General features: G+C 47.3%; 1 protein-coding gene across 1 annotated transcript in view; it reads left to right on the top strand.

The window, feature by feature from the left end:
• Window positions 1-2,654, top strand: part of LOC135811544 (radical S-adenosyl methionine domain-containing protein 1, mitochondrial-like) — a 43,304-nt gene extending 40,650 nt beyond the window's left edge. Inside the window, exon 16 of the mRNA XM_065324776.1 lies at window positions 2,626-2,654. The gene's annotated coding sequence lies outside the window, so the exon portion shown is untranslated. The remainder of the gene's footprint in view (window positions 1-2,625) is intronic.
• Window positions 2,655-20,946: the final 18,292 nt, after the last annotated feature.

Genomic DNA, 20,946 nt, shown 5'->3' with positions numbered 1-20,946 from the left:
ATCTGCTGGCGCTGAAGTAAAGTAAAAAAAGTAAATTATCGTGTCCGTTCCCAAAGGGAACTCACGACGGCCGCTAACACCCGGTAAACCCTAGCGGCAGATGCAGCGCCTAACGGCTGAAGTATACGGCGCTTTGTCATCATGGCAACCCTCCTGTAGGTGGTGGCATATATCTTCCGCGAGTCCTCTGCGACCGCTTGTAATTACTTGGTCCGCGTCAGCAATATTGTCGCTTATCTTTCGACAATTTGAACTTAGACTTTGGACCTGAACGCGTGCACTTGAAGTGATAAAACTTGGTACGATGGACGGTAAGGTATAGAATGACAACTAGCTGCGAGGAATTTATTGTCCAAGGAAGGGTTCCTACTTTTTTCGGTCCTCCTCGTTGCTGCTCTCGGCGCTGGCAACAAATATTTTTGCTCGGGATTGACTCTCTTGCTTTTGCAAGCTCATCTCTCTTCCTCTCCGCTGCATGTCTATTTTCTAGAGAGAAGTCTATCGTGACGGTCGCCTTCTCTATAGGACTTCGCGTGGGCAGCACGACAGCCTGTGTGGTTCAAATCAGACGCCGTTCTTTGCAAGATTTTATTTTGAACGACGACGATGCGTACAGTACTTGCAAATCTCCACGACGCGCTGGATACTCCGAGCGTTGAGCTGGAGGTAAGGGTGCTGCGATCTCAGCTTGATGAGCGATCCCTGAGGTGAGCGATCTCGGCCGTTCAGCAAAATGGAGCTGATTCCGAGTAGCCGATTAGTTTCTTGTGGCTTGCGCTGCTCTTGCCTGCACAGCGTAAAAAGATAATCTATTTTGATGCGGCGCTGTATCAATCAGAGTCACCCACCTGTCGCTCTCGAAATCCACTCGAACTCTAGCTAGACCTTTCAGGTACTAGCAAACTAACTTGCTAACCAAAATTCAGGGCTCACGGTTGTGTACAAATACGTGGGCGCCATTTTGTTTCTGGCCAGCTCACGCGACGACAGGTCGACTGTCACGCGACCACAGCTCAACCACCCCTTGTACACAAACTCTAGTCATCTTGCAGCGCATTTTCAGTGCGACACATGCCTCTTCAAAATAGAATAAGGTAGCACGGGTAGACAGTACGACACTGAAAATTTGGGTGGAACCAGGCAAGATGTGAACTAGCGGTTCAACCGAAGGAATTTTTGATTTTGGCCCTGGGAAACTAAAGATATTGTCACAAAGTCCGTGAATGCTCTACAGCGATCCCTTCATCTAGGGAAAAATCGCTTCGGTTAAACTATAGCTTAGTATCTCCTGAAGATTTTGAGCCATCGATTGTCAAAATCGGCCAATATTGTGCTACCTTATTCTGTTTTGAAGTGAGCTAAGTCGGCAGGGGCGCACGCGAACTCCCGTGCGCGACGACAAGGAAGGAAGCCTGTGCATATGCGTTGTACGATGCGGAAACTACACCAGCGAGGCAGCAGCAAGGCGTTTTTTTGCAATGTTTCCTCCGTGACTGACAAACTCTTGAAATATTATTGACCGTTTGCTGTCTCGCTCATCGGCGCTCTACTGCTGTGTGCTTCAGCAGCTATGGCAAACCGAAAATACATAACCAGTACAACGGCGAAGCCATTTGATTCGTCCTCTTGCAACGAAAGAGAGTGGCAAATCAAATAATTCACATCTCTCCATCGTCACTTCTCACAGCAGCGTGGCACGGCTCTTTCACTCGTGTAAGTGCATTTACAAAACGCTCTGAGAACAGAGATAACGAACTAGAACACGGTGTGAGTCTTTGCTTCATTCCATCAAGGAGCTCTTGTCCTCTACCTCTCCTCACCTGCGCTATTGCACCAGCAGACGACATAGATGTCGATCCCTTTCTCAGCAAAGACTCGGCGGCAGAACTCGCGACTTCTCATCGCAGGACTCAGCGTGCGAACGAACTGTCTGAAGCCTTCGGCTTACGAGGCCAGCACTGCTCGCAACACACTCGCTCGGAAAGAAGCAATAACAACGACAGTGAACGGCAACCAAAGTGAAACACAAGTCCCCAGCCGGTCTCCGTCTTCCTCAGTTCTACTTCTTCTTGTCAGTCACCAGGTCACTGCAACTCTCTCGAGTCCTTGCTGTGCTCCGCGCCGCGTAGGCGTGCACTGCCGCGTGCATAGCTCGAGTCACGCGAGCTCATTTCTATGGTGATCAGATTTCAAGATGTCCTCCCACGTAATCGAGTTTTGGCATCCCAACCGTGAGCCCTGAAATTGGGATGAAATGGGCTGCCAAGTAAGCATTGGCGACATATAAACAAAGCTGAAAGATAAGCGACAATATCGCTGACGCGGACCAAGTATGCTTTTCGACTCTCTGCAGAGATCCAACAAATACCAATAGGCCTCCTTTAGGTGTGTGTGTGTGTGTGTGTGTGTGTGTGTATGTAATCTCACATGGTTACTTTGTGCACGTGTATGTGTGTGCGTGTGTGTGTATGTGTGTGTGTATGTGTGTGTGTGTGTGTTTATGTGTGTGTATGTGTGTGTGTGTGTGTGTGTGTGTGTGTGTGTGTGTGTGTGTGTGTGTGTGTGTGTGTGTGTGTGTGTGTGTGTGTGTGTGCGTGTGCTTCTTTTCTGCTGGTTCCTGTACAGCTTACCTGTGCAAATTGTGTCATCTGCCATTCCCTTCAAGCTTCGATGAACGTGGCTTCATAGCATGTTTGCACATTCTTGGCAAATCACAATAACACTAACTGTGGTGTGACAGAATGCTACGGATGTACATATCCGGTAGCAGCTCAAACAATGCAGCAGCCAGCATTCTGCTGGTATATGCGAGCAACGGTTGCTGTTGGAATTGTCCAGAGCAAAGAATCGCTTTCCTGACCTTAGTGACCTACCGTGTACGAAATGATCAGTACAGCCGCTAGACCTGTGTTGACGGATGCAGGAGTTCACCTGCCAAGTTGTCACTATAGATCTTTGAGGGTATCATGGATATGGATCCTGCTCCTGCAACATTGCCCGCGCTGATGGCCGCTTAGTAGCAGGCCAGTAGCTACCCCAGCAGATACAGCAGCTGAGCCCGCCATCGCTAACACTGCAACTGCCACTGTAGTAAGAGCAGCTGCCATTGCAGCTACCATTGCAGCTAACACTGCAGCAGACACAGCGGCAAGAGCAGTTGCCATGGCAGCAACACACTCTGCATCTGCTGCACCAGACACTGAGTGCATTAGTTTGAAAACCAGTGGACACACTGCTCACAGCAGCAATGCCAAGCATCAGTCAGAGCGGCTCAGTCTTCAGCAGCAGCAGCAGCAGCCTGCAGTGCACTTGACAAAGTGAGCACATTAACAATGAAGATGCAATGGAGGACATTCTGTTCCTGGATGATTCGCTGCTGGAGCATATGCTGTATAGAAAATGCCCAATTCTTGTGGGTAATGGCTTCACTTTCTGGATTTATTTATCGTTCGGGGTGAGACAATTATACCGAATATTGGATTCGAGTACGCGCTCGTTTTTTTTCAATAATAATCGTATTCGAAATAAATCAGATTACTAGTACTTGTTTTACATGGTACATGCATTTACCACAGAAATCTGCAGTTTCAGAGGAGCAGTCAGTAGATATTGAAATGAAGACTGTGTGGTGAACATTTGTACACGAGTGAGAGAGCCCAAATGACCCACCAATCAACATTCGATTGAAGGAAAATCAGAGCACTCAAACTCGGGATCTCAGTGCCAACTTTCACCCCTATTTATCATACTTGTTTTTAATGTCCTGTATTGATATCTACAGTGTACAGGAAGCTGTGTGCTGTGTGCTGTGTGCTGTGTGTGTGTGTGCTGTGTGTGTTTGTGTTTTGTGTGTGTCTGTGTGCTGTGTGGTGTGTGTGTCTGTGTGTGTGTCTGTGTGGCTGTGTGGCTGTGTGTGGCTGTGTGTCTGTGTGCTGTGTGTCTGTGTGTGTGCTGTGGTGTGTGTGTGTGTGCTGTGGTGTGTCTGTGTGTATGTGTGTGTGTGTGTGCGTGAGCTGTGTCTGTGTGCTGTGATCTGTGTGCTGTGATCTGTGTGCTGTGATCTGTGTGCTGTGATCTGTGTGCTGTGATCTGTGTGCTGTGATCTGTGTGTCGTGTGCTGTGTGTAGGGTGCTGTGATTTCTATGCATGTTCCCTTCTGTTTGTAGTACAGAGTACAGTGCTCGCTGAAATCCGACACCCGAAGTGCAAAACTGGTGCCCTGGACACGTCCCGATTACATCTTTGTGCTGAAGTATTTGTACATGTGTACAACCGGCCGCATTCGTGCCACTTCCAGGGCGTCAATGGTCGTGCAGATTGAGGGCGCCAAATGTGCACTCTGGGTAGGATTTCATCGAGTGCAACTGTAGTATACCAAGAGATATTTTGAGTGCATAGCTGGTTAACCGACCCCGATTTGGACACGAGTGAACACTCATGTTGACCCAAGTAACCCACTGGAATGCACGTCAGCGTGTGCCTGGCTAATACCCCTGACCACGTTCGCTCATCTTCGGGGACTGCAATAGAGAGGCTAAAAGATGCACGTTATTCTTCCATGACGCGCAATTTCACGTCAAGTTTGGCGTAGAATTCCAACTTTCGACGTGAGCTGCAGGTCACTCACGTTGTTTTCCAACGCACGAGCCAAATGACGCGAGCTGAACTTTCACATCACGTCAGAAATAACAGCGCGGCCATGAGCACGTGGCCATGCATCAGCATAGCACAGAAACGTGCCAGTCATGCTCACACCACAACTCGTACATGTCTTGACGTTAACTAATTACTTGTAGGCTACAATTCCGGGGCTGAACCCCCCCCCCCCCCCCCCCCCCCCCCCCGGGCCCAGTTCTTCGGCGACCGACACTCGACAGTAGATCTACTCTACTGCAAACCGGTCAGCGGTGCTCCGATGCACGGTGGTATACTTGACCCTACAGATTAGTACTAATAGTAGAGAGATTGCGCACAACGAAAATTCGTAAGATTTCGACCGTCCGGGTTCGAGTAACGAAAGCCGCTACGAAGGTCCGTCCAAACGACACGTGACTGAAACAGACAGATCTATGAAAATGTTTTTCGTAATGTGGAGTACTAAAATACTGATAATTTTCAACTCCATGCCTTGACTCTTCGCACCCGTGTGCGCGCCGCGTCGACCATGGTCGACCTGCTACGAAGAAGTTCACGCGCAGCATATACGTCGTCTGCAAACAGAGGCACGCCAGGGTTGAGGACAGAGAGGTCGTTGACGAAGGCCAGGAACAGTAGCGGTACTAGGGTGGACGCTTGCGGTACACCAGAGCAAACAGGGAGAGAATCAGAGAGGACTAGACCAAGCTTTACTGATTGAGTTCTATTGAGTATTGTTGTTCTATTGTTGAGATGTGAGGCAAGCCACGACTGCAGGCGGCCGATGACCACCCCATAACCCCATAACGTAAGCATGCAGCTTGGCTAGTACAGTAGTAACCCCCCATGCCAAACTGGATCAAACGCTTTCGCCAGGTCGACGAAACACAGGCTAAGGTAATGCCGGCGGTCTCGGAAGGTGCACGGTCGCTGGACGAGGTTGGTTAGATGTAGGGAGGTGGAGTAACCATGGCGGAACCCAGATTGCATATCATGGAGCAGAGGTGCCAGATAATGGTAGACCTACACTGCTACAGCCGATCAGAGACGATTCTCTCAAGTATCTTGGAATAGGTGTTCAGCAGAGAGATAGGGCGATAGTTACCAGGATCATGACTGCTTCCCTTGTTCTTGTTTGTGGGCACAACCACAGCATATTTCCAGGCAGTAGGAGAATGTGCGCAACCTCACGGTTTACGAATATTCGTTAGCTTTTTTCGTTAAAAGTAGATCTACTCGTTACGGCGCTACGAATTTTCTTTGTGCCCAACCTCTCGACTCTAGCTAGCTTAGTAGCTAGCTCTGATATCGCATCATGATTTTCGGGTGACTCGGGTCAAGTCTGCCACGTGCTTTCTCATAATTTCAGCCAACGTTGACCAATAGACAGCGAGTACGTAATGCTCTCCAGTCTTCTGGAACCGTACAACTGCTTATCCAGCAGTCTAGTCTACCAGGAGATGAACCCGTGACCCCATGACCCCGTGCACATCCCGGGAATTGGTAGAATCTACGCAGCTGCAGAAGTTCTTTCGAGCCGAGGCCTAGCGACTCATTTTCCTCGATGTTGTTGTCGGAGATGGCTTGCGTTTCAGCTTTCTCTCTCCTCCTCCTAAGTTAGTAAGACCTAACTGATGGTTGGCGATTCGTGCCTGAAGCAAACTGAGTTGTGACTTGTCTTGACGCATACGATGCTCCATCATGAAAAGTTTCAGATAGCCTCTAATATTGGCGAACCAGTACCTACACCGCTCGCTAACAGAGCGGTTGTGGCCTGAAATAGATAGGGACTGGACTGGACGAAAAGCTATGCGTCTTGGAGAAGACTGGCAAAACGGTTGGTACCTGTAAAGATAGATTCGCGCTATGTAACAGCAGCCTCGTGAGAAGTTTCACCCAGCGGCTTCATTGTCAGTAAGTGGTTGGTTTCGTTTGCCATGGGTTTGTCTAGAAATTCTGAATCTTCTTTCCGAATCAACTTCTTTTTTGGTTTGGGCCATGGCAGGTATCTGTTCTCCGCCAACCACACAGCTGTAGTACCTGCAGTGTTTCACTACTGCTCCATTGCAGCTGTACCTAACCTTGATGCCTTCGCTGTTTTTTTCTCTTTTTTTCCTCGAAACCAGGGCTTTTACGACTCCTGCTGGCGAGTGAAGAAGTCGCTGCCATTCTCAGTTGGTCTGCGCATGCGTGAGTTACGTGGAAGCGTGTTCCGTTGAAAGAAGACTGATGTAAGTACTAGAACACGTGCAATTCATTTGTCGACCTGTTGATATTCATTCGTCCGTTGCTCTGTGGCTTGCAGTGTCTGAACTGTCGCTAAATTCTTCACTCCCTATTTCGGCTTGTATTTGTTGAGGCGTGTCAAGACCATTAGTCCACAGCCCTTTGTAATCAAAACTATACGCCTCGTCTTGATGAGCACTTGTCAGCGACGAGCGACGCATGGCAGTGTGAGTTCAACTTACCTTCTTTACCTGGTCGTTTTTGAATTTGTGGCAAACTTCTGATACGCGTGGCTAATTTGTTATGGTCGGAGAGCGAAGTACCCGTCTGTCGGCACTGGACTGCCTTGCCAGTTGTGGTGCTGTAGAATGTAGAACCCCTTCCGTTGTTGCGGGCGGTTGCCGGGACAAGGCAGAGTGCGCTTCCTGAAAAAGTCAAAACTGTTCCGGTCAAGCATTTCTTCGACTTCTTCTTTTCTCCTCTGTAGGTAGTTTACCATCTTTCAAGGGTCGTGGAGTCGGTTTGGATAGTGACGTTAACTTGCCAGGACGACCGGATTACACGTAAGAGACTGCGTCTGATCGCTATAGAGTGCAACACTGTACGACATCGCTCGCAAAGCAATAGGTGGAATGACTTGTGCTCTTGCTTGTCTGGTGGAAATTTCATGAGTGGATATTATTGCTGTGACGTCAGACAGTGTTGTATATCCACACGAGTGTGCCTAATAGTACATGTGTTGTGGTCGCTAACGACAATACTATACGATTATTTGTCGCACTCACTGACTCTATTACTGAGTATGATCTGGTTACGTTGGTGGACAGTTCGTCATAACTCGTAACATTTTGTCCTTTCTTTAAAGGGGAAGTTAAGGCAAAAATTAAAATTTCACCAGTTGTAGTCTTCGGGGTGCTGAGTCGAATGGTCTTGGTCCGAGAAAGCTGAGACGCTCCCTTCCTACTTGAATCCCAATCGAACTCGTGCACTTCCACCGAAACTGGGTGACTGCGCCCTACTAGATGGGGATTTGTATGCAAAATGTCACCAAAAGCGCCATTTCGTTCTTATAAAAGCACGGATGACCGCGATTGGCCCATATGTTGTACTCTTTTGGACGCTGAGTCGACTGGTTTTGGTCCGAACCAGGGAGTAGTAAAATACAGGGAGGTGACACGAGCATGTACGGCCAGTTTGACGATTGCCTCAGCACCGTTTTCACCCGGCGGGTGAGATTGGGGTACTATGGGTACCGAAGTGTGTAGACACGCGCGCGGATCAGGATTCTCTTGATCAGGGAGTAGTAAAATACCTACAGCCAAAGGGACTCATACTGCAGCCCGTAGAAACTCAGCGCTGAGAATTTCCAAAAATTGTCTGCCTTCACAAAGTTTGGTAGTCGACCAAACTACCACTATGTCAGGATAGAAGTCCAGCAAGAGTGGTATCACTTTGGGAGATATCCCTGCGTGCCGTAGATTTTTCCTGTATCGATACAAGCTGTTTACGACGACGTAGTCCGCATTTCAATCCTTGACAAACTTAGGAACATTTCATTCCGAAAAGTGAACTCCCGAATCTCTGGCATACCATAATATGAAATGCTCATCATCACAAAGAAGGTAGAGAAGTACTGGTTGATCACAACTGAGGAGAAATTAGTGCCGATCATGTGGTGTCCTAGAGATTTTTTCGACTTCGAAATCGGTGCACTCGCTTTTCATCTCCAATCGTACACGTATTGTTCTCAAGGAAATCACCTTCGTTCTATTGCTCCATGCCGTCGATCGGGACGAATTTCGGAAGGGTGGTACCTTTCCATATGACGATGACACAGATGTATCACAAGAGCAAAACAAATGCTGTTCCATGAGATGGATAGACCTTTTCACGGAATTAGTTCTTCAACAAATACTCAAGATTGATTCAGCAGATCATCTTTTTTTGCGAAAACAAAACAAGCGCGAGGCACCCATCAAAAATCACGATTAGTGGCGTGTCACCTCCCTGTATTTTACTACTCCCTGGTCCGAACAGGCTGCGATGCAGCGTTCCTCCTTTATTCCCAATCGAACATGGTTGAAGAAGTGGTCACGTGCTCCTGGGTGCCCAAATCACCTGGTCACCACGCCAGCAGGCGACAACTTTCACACCAAGGTTCAACTCGAGTTCAACTCGAGTGACAGGACTGCACCCAAAAAAGGTCAAACAGGCTAGTAAGTTGTACCCTGCAGGCACGGTGACCAGGTGACTGGTGTACGCAGGAGCACGTGACCGCTTCTTCAATCATGTTCGATTGGGAATAAAGGAGGAACGCTGCATCGCAGCCTTTTCGGACCAAAACCAATCGACTCAGCGTCCAAAAGACTACAACATATGGGCCAATCGCAGTCATCCATGCTTTTATAAGAACGAAATGGCGCTTTTAGTGACATTTTGCATACAAATCCCCATCTAGTAGGGCGCAGTCACCCAGTTTCGGTGGAAGTGCGCGAGTTCGATTGGGATTCAAGTAGGAAGGGAGCGTCTCAGCTTCCTCGGACCACGACCATTCGACTCGGCACCCCGAAGACTACAACTGGTGAAATTTTAATTTTTGCCTTAACTTCCCCTTTAAGTCCACTATACGATATGTGTAGGAAAATGAAAAGTGCTCGTCTTTCTTTGGAGGGACGCGCTGCTTGACCGTAATATGTCATTTACTAGTAGATCGACATATCTATAATTGTACATGTCTGTCTAGGTGAACGTTCTGTTGCTTACCAGCGTCACAATTCGCCATGTTAGCTGTGGCTGTTTGTACAACAAAGCAATGCTACCTACAGTCTGATAGAGGCTCAGTTCACGGGGCCATTTGACCTACTGTTGTATTGTGTAGAAGTTTGGATGCTGGCGATAGGGTGCACTTCGAAATGGCGCCTCCGCAAAATGTTCTCAGTGAATACCATGTACCATGTGAATACCAAGTTGATGGATTTTGGATGATTCGCATCGAGGTCTCATGCTGCCCATTATGATTTTATGATTTCTTCTTTTTTTAATTCTCTTCTGAAACTATCAGCCTGCTAAACCGCTAACCAATTAACTCTAAGCAACAGCGGGCAGTAATGAAGGTTTCTGTGTGATATCTAAATCCAATATCCTGAGCCCATTTGACATTTTCTTGCAATTTCCATACTAAATTCGACTGGCAATGGCGCACTTCAAGATTTCCATTTCCATTTCAAACCATGGTAGAAAGGGTGCCACATACTGCCAGCATCTACGTACATGTACCTGTGTATGTGTGACCACTTCAATGGGTTTGGTGATGATACAGCCACTTGTGCTCTTGTCTATCTCTGTATATGTTAAATGTCAATCCTCCAGCAGACGGTTGTTAGAGTTGACAAATTTATGTTCCCAGTTGGCGGAGTACCGGTATGAGCCCTTCGCAGGCATACAGTCAACAATCTAACCCTTTACCATCCGTGCGTACTTGAATCGATCTCTAGAGATCGATGGACATGCATACACTAAAACATTCATAACTCGATCGATTCTTGTCGGAATTTAAAGAACTAAGTATCTAGGAAGAAGCCGAAGAGCTCAGCTTTCCATTGCATCAATCGGTAAAGAGCTGCGATGTCGCATTCCAAAGATATTTCGCTCGACATATCAGCTACGGCAAAAGTCGAATTTCTTTCCGAGTGACTGACCTTGAGCGGGGATTTTCCCCTCTCCTGACATGCTGAGTCACTGTGGCATGCTTTGAGCGCGTGGGCAGCATGAAAAGAAACTCAAGCAAAAAATTTGGAATGTTTACGATGAAGGAGCGAGAAATGGCTGGCGAGGAGAGAATTTCCTCGTATATCCAGCGATGGGGTGTATTTGAAGCTCCCTGGCGCTGGATATGTGATCTCGGTAGTGTCCTGTTTGAGCTCAATGTACGGAGCTCGTGGAGAGCTTTCCGGAATGCCCAAGATTGTGAAAATTGGTTGATTAGAACCGAAGATATTCTCAGAATAAGGTGAGAATTATTGCATTTGGGACTGTAGTGGAAATTTGGTCGGATGGTAAAGGGCTAATGTCCGATGTTCCTGATTGCTGCTTACTGTGTGCTCTATGATGGTGGGAATATAACTCCGTTTCAGATGATACTGGAAATAGCTTTCCAAAGTCTAGTTAATCTCAGTATGTTGAAGTATGACCAGTAGACAATTGACCAATTCTCCTGGCACTGGCTGCTATTGACCGCACTGATCTGAGGTCTAACACCCTCCCCTCCCCTCCCCTCCCGCTATTGCCTGGCATGTCATTTATCTCAGCCTGCTTTCCCACATCATGATACAATGGGTGATATTTCTTCTGTGTGTGTGTGTGTGTGTGTGTGTGTGTGTGTGTGTGTGTGTGTGTGTGTGTGTGTGTGTGTGTGTGAATGCTGAGCAACGTGCAGATGGATTGCCACGAGCATTCAAGTCGACTTCTCAATCACCGCCTACCGGACAGCATTCCATTCCACTGTCATCACCTCGCAGAATTTGCTAGGCCTCTGGATATTCTATTGTGATTGCTATGGAACAGCACCAGGCATTGCTCACAACCAAAAGGTACTGTTGAAGTGTTGCTGGTTATCTTGATATCCAATCCTCTTCTGCCGCTGAATCATTAAATTCAGGAAGGGATCCCCTGTTCAAATATAGGCAAGTTATGCAACTTAAAAAAAGGACACAGGTCGGGGTACAGAGTGGGTCAAGAACCACGTTTCCACCTCCGTGGGACGCCACAACGCCATGTTCACGTGTCAGGTGCGGCTCCTAAACGGTGGGGGGAAGGGGGATAGATCAGACAAGATGGCTCTGTGACATTTACATACCCAGACCACTGTCCACCTTCTGTAGACATTCGGAACTCTGTATCTGAAGACTGAGACCCGACTAGCAAAGTCCCCATCATTGATGTCTTGGATTTCCATTTCAAACCACACCAGAAACCATGCAATGCATGGCCAGCATCCAATAACCCTTCAATGGAGCTGTCTCCAAGTGTATCGAGGGGCGTCAGGCGCTATTTCAAGATGGTATAGTCAGCCATCATGGTAAATGCCATTCCGAAGTCACTCCGAGTATCCACTTGCTTGGAGTCGGCAGCACGGATGTCCAAGTACTTGATGGGATGGGGGGGGGGGGGGGGGGAGAGTACCAGCTCTAGATTGAACCACTCCGTATCAACTTGGCTCAAGTCCACAGACTGAAGTGCAAACTTAAGCCAGGTTCCCACTGGGCCGATATTTTGCCCGATGCTCCGATACGGACTCAGACATGAAATCAGCCGACTGTGTCGGACGAGTCGGACTACCTCTTCACCCACAGCACCGAGCGATTTTGCTTGTTGGCCTGTCTGTGTACATACGTACACTTGCTACACGGCGGCGCTAGGCCATAGTAGATACTAGAGCAAAACGAGGTTTTTTATTCACGCGGTAGAGGACCAAAATCTTGAAATAGCCTGATATGTAGGAGCCATCCACTCCAGCCAGTTCTCTATCTGTACCGACCCACTCTGCTGTCATGTTAAAAAGCCGTCAGGGATTGGTTTCTGGCAAATCTGTGGTGAATTTCTCGTGGTATGAAAATGGCAATTTCTCGACTGGTCAATATTTGGTCGAAAGTCGCCCCATTTTTAGTTAGTGCTTGAACGCGATGGAGCGGGCCTGCAACCAATCCCTGACGGCTTGTACGACAACTCCGCTCACACCAGGTGATTTTGGCGCCGATCTTGACGATTTTTCGTCAGATTCCATGGCGGCCGAAAAATCGGCCTAGTGGAAACCCGGCAATAGGAAAGATGGTGCTTGCACCCAGATGAAACCCTTTGTGTCCACTTTCAGAATGAGGCAGGCGTACATGTGTGTATGTGGGCGGGGGGGGGGGGGGGGGGGGTCACCTCCAGATAGGATACGGTGTACATGTACCTTCTGTGCTCCTCTCCACTTGCGTCTGGCCATGCATGAATGCCTTCAGGGGATTACACATTCACTTGTTTACTTCTGTTTTATTGTGTTTTGCAACCACTGAGCAATGTGCAGTCAGATGTCGGGCTGAAGTACATCCTACGCAAAGCGCCAGCAACTGAAAAACACCCATGCCAAGCATTGTTAGCCAGCCTGCTCCACTGCCACCAGGACAACGCAGGTCAGGCTACGAGTTCAGAACTGTTTGTTCATCGGCACAGTGGAGCAAGGCTTCTTCATCAAGAACTTGGCTGCTGCTGCCGCCCACCCTCTTTCCCACAGGTACACATGCTCACATTGTTAGCACTACTAGTATCTGACTAAGCTTTCCTGTGAGAAATGGTGATACCATATGGATGCGGAATGGCAAGTTTGAGATCGTGGGCAATGTGAATTCTGTAGGTTTATACGTCCAGTGGATCAGCTAACAACTAATACGAGTGTGAAAGATTAGGCAAGGTACTATAGCCTATTGAATAGTTCTCCTCAAAGGACCCTGTTCTGTATCATCGTTTCTTGTGTGTGTCTAGCCGAGTTTGCCATGGACAACCCTGTGGAGGCTGGGAAATAGGATTTGCCGCGGTGTCGTGATAAGTATCCATTTGAGCTCCTTCAAACCTCACAGCTATTATGCCGTTGTACTTTGAAGTATACTTTACAGTCCGTTTGGTAAAAATCACATTTGCAGCTAGGAAATCCCAACATAGGCCGGGTTTAGGCTGGAAAGCCCCAGTCAAACGCTTTCAAAATACTAGACTTACAACTTCATTTGGATCCTGTCAGCAAGAAAACCCAGACTCCCTGGACTGACTCAGTGCAACCTCAAATGTGAACAAGAAGAGTCTGCACGACCCATATATTGAAGGATTTTCGGCTATTTGCATTGTTTCTGCCACTATACGAATGAGGAGGCAGTGGAGAGGCCAGATTTGCCCTAGCCTAGGTGACTTTGAATGAGTAAATTAGCACAACTGGCAATCACAATTATGATGGGGCCTCATTTAGGATTTCTTTTGAGAATGCTTGCATAACTGCCCCTGATATTTTGTATGGTGGTGTGTCTCCCTCTTGTGTGTTTTTGTTCCAGGCTTGTCATTTGCCACCTATGCTTCACTTTATGATTTCCTATTCTTTATAGACTTGGGAGGGGTCACTTCATAGCAGCAAGATTTTCTTGTTGCTATGTAGCTGACAAAACGTGGCAGGTGTTCCGTTCCAATTCCCCCGGGGCTCAGGGAAGGTAGTGGAGGGATTGGGGGGGGGGGGGGGGGAGCTTGCTGGCAACTCCATGACTGGCTCCGATCAAATTTTCGCCTCAAAATGAGGTCGGAAGGAGAGGTATTCTGAAATTCTCTGATGTAGTAGTTGAATTTGTCTGCGAATCAAATCGAACACATTTAAACATTCCTGGTATGCTTTATGGGGGATTGCCAATGAAAATGTTACGGCAAACGAAGAACCGCAACATGAAAGGCAACTTCTGCTATTGATCACTGGATTTTTATGCATTTGAGGTGTTTCCTGTAATATTATGTATGCCATCACGAGTCGACCCTTGCCCTATATTGCCTGTGTCTCAACCCATGCCCAATATGGACTGTAGTCTGCAATATTGTAATTCCTACCCTAATAGTATTGCAATACCTATCATGCACGATCCCAAATTATGTTTGGTAGAGTTTATCACGAATTCATTTGTTGGTGGTAGAAATTATCTGTACCATTGCATTCTACAATCATATCAATCTTACTATTTCCACACCTGCATGTATGCTCCCACACACACACACACCTCAGGGACCAGCACACTACTACACACTCAGCGAGTACGAGAACTCGTACTACACAATGCGGCCGGCGGGGAGCGAGGTGGAGCGGCACACACTCGGCCGATGATTAGTGCAACAGTCAAGCAGTGGCGACAACTGATGGCTGGAGCCAGTCAGACTATCAAGTATCAACCACAAGCACTGAACAATATTGACCCCCATACCACACCATATTCATATTCTATTTCATCTTTCTCACTCAAAATTCTAGTATATTCACGTTATTATGATCTTTTTCACATTCTTAGTTAGGTTAGTTAGGCATAGATCAGGGCCAGGTAAGAGCCTTTTAGGTCATCTCTCCTACATCCAACCAGCGCTACAGCGTCAAGTCATCAGACCTACCATTGGTAAATATGTTGTTTTGTAGTGCATGCTTGGTGTAGTGTACAACACCATGTTGTTTTGTACCCGTGTCTGGTACTCGTACTATCCCTATGCAACAGTGGCTGTCACAGGCTGCTGTTGTGTGGGTGTATGTAACCAATCAATTGTGTCATGCTCATTCATTCCCACTCAGGTAGGTTCAAGCACTCTGTGGACACCACGGCAGCCTCGCTAACGCCCGTCACCCTGGTAACGTATATTTGGGTGGTACGTACGTAGACATTGGTAGGGTATGCATTCTGCTACTACCGATGCCGGCCACCTCGCTACTACCGATGCCGACCACCTCGCTACTACCGATGCCGACCACCTCGCTACTACCGATGCCGGCCACCTCGCTACTACCGATGCCGGCCACCTCGCTACTACCGATGCCGGACACCTCGCTACTACCGATGCCGACCACCTCGCTACTACCGATGCCGGCCACCTCGCTACTACCGATGCCGGCCACCTCGCTACTACCGATGCCGGCCACCTCGCTACTACCGATGCCGGCCACCTCGCTACTGCCGATGCCGACCACCTCGCTACTACCGATGCCGGCCACCTCGCTACTGCCGATGCCGGCCACCTAGCTAGTGCCGATTCAGGACATCTCACTTCTTCTGATGCTGGATACTTCGCTACTACTGGCGCTTCGCTATAACTGGCATCAGCCAACTCTGTACCACCAACCTTGTGGCTCACTACTACCACTACCGACATTGACTTTCTCATTACCACGGCTGTGATCAGCGCTACCAAGTTGTTGTTCGCACCGCTTGGTCCTCAAATGTCGGGTGTATCATCTATCACGCTAATGCCGAGGTTATGCCAGCAATCACAAGACTGGTTGCGTCTTGTGTGTCACAATGCTGCTGCTGGCATCATCGTTCTCTGCCCTGCGGATGTCAGTAACATTACTACCATCTGTGCACAGCTATGCTTCACCAGCTGCGTGATCACCGTTTGGGCTGGATGAAGACCGGCATTTGCCTTCACCCCAGCTCTAAGAAAGGTAAAGCAATTTCTGAGCCAACTTGATGCATGTCTTTCAACTTGATGCATGTCTTTCAACTTGATGCATGTCTTTCAACTTGATGCATGTCTTTCAACTTGTTGCATGTCTTTCTACATTCAAGTAGGACAGTCATTGTCATATCAAGTTTGTGCAATTGCCATCAGCAAATTCTGCACTTCATACATCCCATATCCTGGCAAATCTTTCAGATACACCCCCCCCCCCCCCCCCCCCACACACACACGCACACACATTGGGCCACAGTGAACACTTCGAGTAGGCGCAGGATTTGAAGAGCGTAATTTACACTAACTGTAGGTAGAAATTGAATCACAGATTGACCCCCAGTGTTGAGTCGTACACCGGGAATTCACACCTGCAAAATGCATACCCGGTACTTCTCAATTTGAAGCTTCCACTGTGCTCTCAAAGGGAAGGATAGTAACATTTGATGTTGTTAGACTGACCCCTTTCTCGGGAGTTTACGTGTCTTTCAAGATCGTTATCCAGCACTAGCACCCCCCCCCCCCCCCCCCACACACACACACACACACTATTCTGGGAATTATTTGCAGGCCGTTTCTTGTCAGTGGAAATTTGAAATACCCCTACCTAGGATTTGTGGTGATTGCATACAGGTACACGTACTTGAAAGGCAGATGCGCTCCTTCGCATGTAGACGTCTAAGATTGTATAGCTGCATTGCTTTTCAATTTGCACATGTATTAGCCTGCATTAGTCTGTATGACTGTACAGGTTATCGGCTTGGAACGTCAATGAAGGCCAGCCACGTCATGGAGTCGCCAGCAGCTCCCCCCCCCCCCCCATATTATTTATTTTCAATGAATCAGCAATGAGCATGGATCCCGAGTTGAGGCTGTCACCTTTCACTATTTTACTTGAATTGCAATTTTGACTTTCCAGTGTTGCTTCAAAGTGGCCGCTTCCTCATGTCCTGGTCTCATTGCTGACCCAAAAATGGAACGGAACACCTGTCAATGGGGAGGGAAATTTACAACTTGTCTTTGAAATAGTTGGGGTACAAAGTATCCATTTGAAGAAAATCCAAAAATCATTAAAAAAAATCGGGAAAAGGAACAGACCTATGCCCAAATTTTTCAGGTTTGGCCGCCATTTTGATTCCTGCGTGCAGTTTGTGTGGGCCCCATTCAAATGTATGGGTTGCATTCAAATGTATGGGCTTCATGCAAATGTATGGGCTGTATGCAAATGTATGGGCTGTATGCAAATGTATGGGCTGCATGTAAATGTATGGGCTGCAAGTAAATGTATGGGGTCTATTCAAATGTATGGGATCTATTCAAGTGTATGGGCTCCATTTAAATGTATGGGCTGCATTCAAATTTATGGGCTGCATGCAAATGTATGGGCTGCAAGCAAATGTATGGGGTCTATTCAAATGTATGGGCTGCATTGAATTGTATGGGCTCCATTCAAATGTATTGGATCTATTCAAATGTATGGGCTCCATTCAAATGTATGGGCTGCATTCAAATTTATGGGCTGCATGCAAATGTATGGAGTCTATTCAAATGTATGGGATCTATTCAAATGTATGGGCTCCATTCAAATGTATGGGCTCTGTTCAAATGGATGGGCTGCATTCAAATGTATGGGCTGCATTTAAATGCATGGGCTGCATTCAAATGTACAGGCTACATTCAATTGTATGAGCTGCTTTCAAACATATGGGCTGCATTCAGATACAAGTCATGTACCGTAAAATCCCGCCAGAGCACCCCTACCTCCGTCATCCTTCGAGTAGGCACAGGTGCGAGGGGCGGATGGGTGAGTCCTCCTTACCGCATTCAGTACTACATGAAAAAGTACTCACCCTACGGAAACTGTTCGTGCATCTCGGACATCGACCAAAGGTCAAGAGCCAAGAGTCGTACAGACCCATCAAAACTGAGGGTTAGTGCGATCCTGGTCAAGAGGGTGGGCACCGTTGCGTACATTTCCAACAGGGTCGAGCACGCGTCTGCAGTACAGTACGGCATCACAGAGTCATACGAGGAACTGACAATCAATCACTTCCCTGGCAAGAAGTCGAGGAGGGGCGGATGGGGGAGACGGGACCCTCTGGCGGAATTTTACGGTACATGTAAGTATAAGTATGGTTACCATTAGAATGTGCCCCCCCCCCTCCCCTAACCCATTTAAAGTTAATAAACTGCAGTGTAAGGGTCTGTACTGAAATGTATGGCTTCCATTCCAATACAGTAAAGCCTGCCGTCAAGATGACCCACCTGTCTCAGAGGACCACTAGTAGCACTACAACCTGGACCAAAGGATGTGATTCCCGTAGCTATTCAAAAGACGTGACTTTAGTAACGTCTTTCGCTAGCCAGAGTCCATAGCGCTTTACTTTGGTAATCGTGTGTTTTTGTCTGGCGTCGGCATGACTAACGCTATCCCGTGTATGTCCCGTACCGTACCATCGAAGACAGCTGGTCACCTTATTCAAATAGGGCTTTCAGCTGCAAGATCACAATGTGAAGCAACTTGGAAGAATGTGTATGTATGCGAAGTGCATTGGGGGAATGCATGCGGGGCGATAGGGTGGGTTCGAACCCAGGTTCGGCGTTGAAAAAAAAGAGATAGAAAAGATGAAATAAGGTAGTGTCGTATTAATACGAGAGAGCTTGACAGTTCAGGGCCCTCGCTACTGTAAGTCAACAAATATTCATAAGAAGAAAAAAAGGGACCAAAGAGCTACAAGTTACGCTATAATTATCCACTAACACCACCTGTTACTTTGCAATCAGCTCATGCGATAACATTGCACGGCACTGACCAAAGGTACTGACGCTCTGCACCTAACTGGCAATCAGCTCTAGCACATCGTGGATGTGCACTCCAACAGACTTCCAGCTTGGGGGGGGGGGGGGAATTGCGTGCGAGGTGTACGGGATCCCACGTGATCCCCTTTTTTACGATTTTAAGTGTAGTCGTTCGGTTACATGGCCGCAATTCCGGTTTATTCTGCTCATTCGAGAATTATATGACCTGGGTCTAAAATACAACCAGAATGTTGGCTACTGTCATAGCCTAATGTATGTCTACAGCATTGGGTACATTGTGTGTATGTATGACCCATAACGATTCTGGCCGTACGGGCGCCACGTGTGCCATAAGGCAGCAGCATCAAAAGAAGAAAAAGAAGAAAAAAGAGAATCTAACTGCACTCATAAACAAGCTGCCTATAGCTATCACGATCAGCAGCAACGAGAGAGAGAGAGAGACAGAATTGTACGATTCCTTGATCAGTCTCTGGTGCTGGTGAACCAATTGATTGTGAAGGGGGCGACCGCTGGGTCTTTCTTGATCCCGGCACCATTCCATCCAAGAAATAGAGGGAGTAGCCATCATGATGCCTTGCCACACGTCGAAACCACTTCAACTTGATATGCTTTTAAAGTTGAATCAAGGCGTGTGAACAGGCCAATATCATTTTTTTGACTTCCAGTAGTACTGACTCATTTGTGCGATGATGATAGTATTTGACTCCAAGCAACTTACGCAGATACCTGAGCTCAAAAGCTCTAATTCGATTTAGGATAGCTTATGAGATGGTTAGGGGCAAGTGGATTATGCCGGCATAACTTTTGGCAAAACCATGTCCTTTTTTGTTGTCCTTTTTTGAGAATGAGCATAAAATGGCATCCTAATACTACTACTACTACTACTACTACTACTACTACTACTACTACTACTATCCGAAAGACAAGGGCAAATGCCCACTGAAGCTGTTTTACACACCTGCTATTGAAGGCATACGTTTTGGCATAATCAGGTCCTTTTTGAGAAGGAGCATAAAATGGCATCAGAAAAACAAGGAAAGATGCTCAATGAGGCTGTTATATAATTATGTAGGACTGAGTGACCAGTCCAGGCCCCATGACTAGTCACGGTCCCCGTGACCAGTCAAACAGTCACAACCCCCCCCCCCCCCTGACCAATCACAAATTAATTACTTTACCAGTCACAATGCCCCATGACCAGTCACAAATCACCATACATGTACATGTGTAAAGCACACAGTTCGTGACTGCTCGCGGAGTGCTTCGTACTGGAGGATTCGTTGTGGAAACTAGAATTCCCTATGAGCGGTCACAGAATACAGTTGTGGCTACTATAATTCCATGCGAACAGTTACATGCGGAATGTACAGTTGCGACCACTTTCTCTGTGAGTAGTCACAGGCAGAACATAGGTATTTTTGTATTATTATTTTATCTCTTTTCAAACAATCCACAAGCCAAGAAGATGTGTAGACGGAAGAACCGTATCTTTGTGATACTGATCGCAAACATGATTAATTCCTCCAGGCCATTGAGAACCCAATTCTTAACCTTATCTAACCAAAGTTCTTGTCAAAGCAGCATGCCAGTTCAAGAACGTCTCGTCAGACATACATATCGATACATGTCTGGTGCACTCTCACTAACAAGCAGGCATCGCAGGCTACATTCGCACCAACAATCACAAGAAGTAGTGAGTGAATATTTCTATAAAATTAATAAGTAGAAGGAAAATACGTAATGGACAAATGAAGGTGTGGAGGATCGCCCAAAAACACTGACAAGGAGACTGTAAACGGTACACAGTACTCGTATGCATGTACAATTGCAAAGTTATTTTGGGAGTAGAAATGAAGGTGTGTTCGAAGCAGTAAACTGTGTAAGCCTGTCCCTCCAGGAAATCGCGATTCCACGGATGCAACAAATTTCGCGATTTTCGCCCAAACCCGCGATTTCCCGCATTTTTTGTTTTTTCTGCACTATAATTATCTCACTTTTTTATGCACTTTTCACGCAGTGCTTTCCATGATCCTGTAGGTTATTTGCACA

The sequence above is a fragment of the Sycon ciliatum genome, chromosome 3 (genome assembly GCF_964019385.1).
Source record: "Sycon ciliatum chromosome 3, ocSycCili1.1, whole genome shotgun sequence".
NCBI classification, from domain to species: Eukaryota; Metazoa; Porifera; class Calcarea; order Leucosolenida; family Sycettidae; genus Sycon; species Sycon ciliatum.
Note: the sequence above shows the minus strand (reverse complement) of the source record. Positions and strands in the feature narration are given on the sequence as shown.